Source organism: Montipora capricornis, chromosome 13 (genome assembly GCF_036669925.1).
Source record: "Montipora capricornis isolate CH-2021 chromosome 13, ASM3666992v2, whole genome shotgun sequence".
Taxonomy (NCBI): domain Eukaryota; kingdom Metazoa; phylum Cnidaria; class Anthozoa; order Scleractinia; family Acroporidae; genus Montipora; species Montipora capricornis.
In genome coordinates, this window is record NC_090895.1 from 47,516,225 (window position 1) to 47,522,977 (window position 6,753).

General features: G+C 40.8%; 1 pseudogene; it reads left to right on the top strand.

Moving 5' to 3' along the window:
- The window catches only part of LOC138030901 (dedicator of cytokinesis protein 9-like), a 43,925-nt pseudogene that overhangs the window by 36,436 nt on the left and 736 nt on the right, over nucleotides 1-6,753 (top strand).

Here is a 6,753-nt window from a genome sequence, read left to right on the forward strand (position 1 = left end):
CTTACAATCTTTAAAGGTTAACAAGTAAAATACTTGCCGTATTTTGCCTCTTTTAAGACTGGACTTCTTAAATATGTGGCAACTAATTTTCAAGAACACCCAAGTTAAAACAACGTCTTAATTCCATTACGTCAGTGTAATTATATATTCTGACAGTTTAAGCGTTTGTTAAATCTCTGATACATTGTAATTCAGTCATAACACTAAATGCAAACGTCTTTCGTAAATGTCTTTTCACCATTGCCTTGGTTCACCGGTTTGCCTTTTTGCGTCAACCTTATAACCCGAGACATAAGTTGTGTTGAAGTTGGGGAGAAGAGCTATGTGACGCTTAGTGAAATACGTTTGCGTCTACGTTGGTGCATTTCTGGACATATCTGATAACCCGACACTAAAGTCCAATCATCATCACTGAATCATATACCTTTAATTTGTTTGGTTTTCTTTTCATGGTGACTTCCTTTCTGATTCTTTTTCCACTTACACACTGTGTTGCAGCACAAACAGCGAAACAACCAAACAGTTCCTTGAACAGAAATACCAAGGGGGTGTGTCCAACCAGGGAAAGACCCGTCACTCGAGAGCGGCAAGCAGTGGAGGTAAAAATTAGCTGCTATGAGGTATTTTATGAGGTATTTTATATCACGGGCCGCTTCGAAGGTGATCCGCAAACGTCAGATTTGAATGCCACCGTATTTTCTCGGTTTCTTGTCCTCACACAGAGCTCATGACTCTAGGCAATCTTTTGTTTGTTTGGTTTCTGTTTTTTTTTTTCATTGAGAACTGGGTAGCCTAGTTTACAGAATAATTTGGGCTCGTTTGAATTTCTCTTAAGAACGGGAAGCCAGTTCACAACAAGAAAAATCCTAGAGTAATCCAGGTGACCACCGCTAGGCACAAACGCTTGAAAACTTCGTTTGGAAGTGAATTACTACTGGTGGTTGACAACCGTTAGGTTTCTTTCCTTATATCGGTCTTTTCCATAACATTTGTAGCCACAAGGCCGGGGTTGCTGGAAGCATGTTAGCGCTAACCAGCGTTAAATCTCATGGAAACCTATAGGTTTTGATACCTCTTAAGCAACAGTTAGCACTAACCAGGCTTCGAGCAACGGGCACCAGAAGTGTAACTCACAAAACTGTTGGTGAGAAAGGGAATCACGAGGAACGGGGACACAGGTACCATCTTGCATCGGATTCTGGGTCACTAGTTATCGTTTTATTATTGTACAATGAGTTATGCAACCAATCAAATTAAACGTGACAAGTGCAACTCGCCACAGTTGCGCAAAACGTTGTGCTCTCCAACAAGGCTTTCGAGTCCACCTAATATAGAAAGATTATAACGCAACATTACATAACATGTGAATGGGGAACTCGATCCGCAAGATTCAAACACCTTGGAAGATTTTTAGGCTCTGACGATTTCCTGATGAATAAAGTTTGTAGTTATGCTGAATCGACTTGTTTTAAATCATAGCATTCTTTCTCTGGGTAACACACTTTGCCTTCTTTGTCTTCTTTAGGCTTGAATATGGACATTCAAACTAGAGTCCTGTTGGAGGGTAATCTGGCGAACGAAGTTGGTCTGATTGTTTTAGATACGATTGAACTCTTTTGCGGTCATTTTAAGGTAAGTGAAATAACGAATGTCAGTCGTATTTGGGGGCTTAAAACGATAAGCCCCTTTCTCATTTTTAATTTTTGTATTGACTCTACCACTTTTATATTGCTAAGTATGTTTTTCTGTATTAGAGATGATTAGTTGAAAAAACTGATAGGCACAGAAATGGTTACTTCCGGTGTCTATCTGTGGCTTAAAGACGTCTCCTGCTTAAGTTCCTTACTGCCAAGGCAACGTGACCAACTGATTCGAGTGTTCAGGACGTGGAACCCGGAAGTCCCAGTTCATAACCTGCTACTGAGTAAGCCCATCGTTGGGGTCTCCTGCAAGATTCATTAAGCAGTTAATTGGCTTTATTAATATTTGTTAATATTTATTTAGCTCTCCACTGGGATGTCGCTTCGCTCGCCAAAAAGTAAACCTTGGGCGAGACCCTTATGGGAACCTTGCTGCATAAATAGGTTATAGAGTGGAAGTTGCTATGGAAAAAAAGCGATGGAAAAATCGCATGAACTTTTTCATGCATTTTGTAACTTATGGCCATGTTTGTGTACTGAACATTAGTATTATGCAAAACGCGAGCGACATTTTGCATTTGTTTTGTACACCACATGGCCTGCTAATCACGTGAGTGCTAGCCAAGAATACATAAATTGACGGCCTTGTTGTCTGCTTTAGTTCCAGCTGGAGCAAGATGAGGGTGACAATATTTTGATGAAGAAGGTATGTTTAGTTACTAACTCGTTCCCCTGAATCGTCTCCTGAAATCTTTCATAAAATCATGTAAGGCCCATAGTGCTGGGTTGTTTGTGATTATGGGAAACCTGGAAAGTTGTGGAAACTTGACAATTTCATTCTCTTCGCCTGGAAAATCTTTCAAATTTGAGTATGGTTACGTTGGAAATTCGGGTAGCTTGTGTTTTGGTTGGGTTAAAGATCCCGGAATGAATTGCTTCTTACTTATTATTATTATTATTATTATTATTATTATTATTATTATTATTATTATTATTGTGAGAATGATATAAACACATGAGAAATGAAATGATGGTAGAAACAACTGGGATCTCGGAAAAAATGCGAGCCCCAGATGGGATTCGAACCCACGACCCTCCGTGATCTAGTCGGATGCTCTAACCACTGAGCTACTGGAGACTCTATGGCGAGCAAGGGTGAAATGTGGGTATTGACTCGAGCTGCATCACGCAGCTACATAACTGCATCGCACAGTCACCTTAAAGCATATCTGAGATGCGGCCAACCGCATCTGAGCCGTATCTGAGATGCGGCCAACCGCATCTCAGATATGCTTTAAGGTGACTGCGCGATGCAGTTATGAGCTATGCTGTCCCATCTGGGGCTCGCATTTTTTCCGAGATCCCAGTTGGTTCTACCATCATTTCATTTCTCATGTAGTAGTAGTATTATTATTATTATTATTATTATTATTATTATTATTATTCCTTATCAGGTGTTTAGTGTACTGTGGAGCTTCCTTCAGATTCCCCAATCAGAATTCATGATGAGACATGTATTTGCAAGCTTGAGATCTTACATCAACAAGGTCAGTATACACTGTTATAAGTAGCGTGGCCAAGTGCCGATCAAGGTTGCGTGGTAGTTTCAGTCCTGTCTAGTTTCATTTCTCTCTGTACATAACCATTTGTTGAAATCGTGGCTCATTTTAAGTCTTATGTGATGGTTATAGAACTCCAACTTTTGATCATTTGTATTTCCATTAGAACGATATGAACCCAGTGTTAGTTGCTAGGGTATCCTTGAAAAAATATCCCCTCTCAGTTGCATAATAAGCGGCTGGAGAACAAAAGAACGGCCACACTTTCAATGATCACATTTATTGGTTGAAGATCAAATCTTTCATTATTTTCCAGGTGTGATTAATATTACATGGAACCAGTCAAAAAGTGCCTTCAAACCTCTTTAAATAATGTTTACAATCAAATTTATTTACCCTTTTTTTTTCGAAGAATGCATTTGCAACCAAGTAAATAAATATCATAATCGCTTACGGTATTTCTGTTTTCAAAATTTCGCGGAGACGCCATCTGGAATAATTGTGACGATTTCTCGTTAGTTCGGTTTGTCGCAGCGCAGTACGTGTGATTTTCAGCCTTCTCGAATTAGCTTGCCAATTTGCGGGCAATTTGGTGCAATCTTAACAGGAAGTGGTTGAGTGGAACGTCGCCATTGAATCACTTTCAAGTCACTTTCACCCATGTATTCATTTTAGCCGTAAAGGTTACCTTTAAAGCTGCACTCAAATTTCTTCCGACCATCAAGGATCGTCAAGGTGGTTGCAATGTGTTAGCATCAGCATTGTGGGAGGGGAAAAAACACGATTATTGTGTCTGCATTTCTGTTATTATCTTTTACTCGTTCTGGGTGTGTAACAAAACAGGTCTGCCAAGAAAATATACTTAAGGAGAAGTAACGGAGAGGACAAAAGACCCACTGCAATTTTCATAATTCTTCGGGATGGCACGGCAAAACTTCGGTTTGACTTCCATCAATCAAACTTCCGACGCCAAGCCGAGAGTTGACGCCGAAATCAATTGATGCGTGACGTAACCTACCAATCAGCATCTTTCCCACGGTTCATTCGTACATTCGAACTCGACGCCGATGAAAAGTGACGGAATCTGTACCAATCTTCTTACTGAAGAACCTCTAAAAAGATGTCATAATGGTATTGGAGCTGGGAAGTAAACAAAAAATCCTGTTCACTTTCCGAAGGCGGAGTCGATCTTTGAGGCTATGTTCGGAAATTTGATTGATGGAAGCCAAAGTGCATTCAAAGTTCGGCGCGTAGTGCTTGTAGGTCAGATTCCTCGGAATTGCAGTGAAAGTTGCGGTTGCTTGACTATTAACGAAAGGGAAATAAGCGGAGCCGCTTGCTCGATAATGGGGATTTGCCTTCTCTTTGTGATATTTCTGTCTTTGACATTCTTCATCACTCTTTCATTACCTTACCCACAGTTTCCAGCCGCTTTATACAGGGGAAGTGCGAGTTACTGTGGGGATCTTTGTCGCGAGGTACGTAGAATTTTCCTTTATTTTGAAAAAAAGAAGACTATTCCCTGTTCAAGGAGGCACGGAATTTTGTCACTCTGACGAGGAGCTTTCTGGATTTTCTTGCTTTGTAGCCCATCTTCCTGTAAACAGAAGTTCAGCCAGAAGTTTCTTTGACGATAAGCGATAAGCCCACTCCAAGCCGTTGAACATGTATGGCTCAACTGCACGGTTTTTGCCGACTTCGTCAGTTTGGGTTTCTTTTCTTTTCGGTTATAACCCCCTTCCTCTCCCCACCCCCCCCCCCCTCTCCTTTCGCTCCCCTCCCTCCATTCTCTGCCAAGCAAAAACTTCTTGAACTTGAAGAAGCCCACAACTTCATCTGTATTTTTATCTTTTTTTAGTATAAGAAGTTAATTGAAGCAGGCTAGACATAACACTCTTTTCAGAGTTTTGTTCGATAAACTCCTTGCTCCTTGAAAATAGTCCAGTCTTAACTCGTCAGAATTAGCTTTTTTCTGACACCAAGTGGACTGGCTGAGATGTTCCACCAGGGAAAAGTCACATTAAAGTCACCTATGTCCAGAAATGCACGCAATTAGAGGCGCGACCAATTCTCATATAGTATCTAAGGTGTTATGTACATGAGACCGAACGAACTCAGACTGGTATGAAATTTTTGCAGCGGTTTACATGAAACCGGGACGAAATGCTTGGTGCCTGGTTTCGGGACAAAATTATATCTTTTGTCTAATAAATATATATATGGCGGACCCGAAAGCATACCTGGCTTGAAATTCCTCGACCCCGTCTGAGATTTGTTGTAATTTATATGAGATCGGTACGAACTCAGACCGCAACCGAGACGAGGTCAGGTCGGTCTCATGTAAACGCATAAGAAGAAGTGTATGAAGGCCGATACGAATTCATGCCGGTCTCATGTAAATATCCCCTAACTCGTCAAGTCCTGTTAACGTGAGTCCAAGCCATTTTGCTACTTGTTTCAAACAATGAGGGAAGTATTTCGGTTAGCGTTACATTAAGGTTGGGTTAAATGCAGCTGTTAATCTCTCCTTCGTGAGCAGAGTATAGGGACACTATTTTATGTTAATTGTCTGTATTCGTAGACTTAGTTAGGCCTCTTCGTCCCCGGTGGGACATAAGGCCAGTGTCAATCGCCTCCACTTTTGTCGGTTGTGTGCAAGGTGTTGCGCTTCGCCCCAGGTGATATCTAGTTGTTTAAGCTGAGAGATGATGTTTCTCCGCCAAGTGGTCTTCGGTCTAGCGGGTTTGCGCCTTCCAGGTGGTGTCCATAATCTTGGGCGCGAGTAGATTGTCTATTGCACTTTTGACTTCTGTGTGAGGACTTTTATCAGAAGTGGTCATACTGCCAGGTGATTGGTTCGAATCCACAAACGGGCCAATAGTGTTAACGTTAATACTGGTTTCCGTCACAGGTAGTTTTTACAGGAGGGTTGTTCGTAGACTTGAGTGATGTTAAGCAGGGGGACACTTCATGAAGCTTATTCTCTTATTAAATTTAGCGTGCATCTAATTTTTTGAAATATCTGATTAATGTTTTATGGAAACAACGTTTTACCTTTAGAAACAAGGATTTGCCGATGCTTTTAATCAAATGGACCTCTAAGCGCTTCCTCTATTGTCTGATGTCGTGCACGCGCTGGTGGAATAATTGTTAAATGTACTCTGCACAGTAATTCTATTTTTATGTATTGTATTTGAAATATTTTACTGTGAGCACTGCCGGAGTTTTAGTTTTCCATTCCTTGTTCATTTTCTTCTTCTTTTTCAATGCAACACTCCTGAAAATTGGCACATTTCATTTGCTCCTGATATAAGCGACTTAAGGACTGAATGGCTTAAGTTCGGAAATGATCTTTAAAAGCGTATACTAATGGCATATTTCATGTAAACGGCGATACATTCGTTCTCGTTCTGGTTTGACATGGTCTAGACTTAATCGACCTCATATTTATTGTTTCTGTCTTTCTCTGTGTTTAATAGATCCTGAGTTGCTGCAACTCGAAATTGAAAAGTCTGCGGAACCAGGTGTGTTCAGATTTTAAGAGCTGTACACTT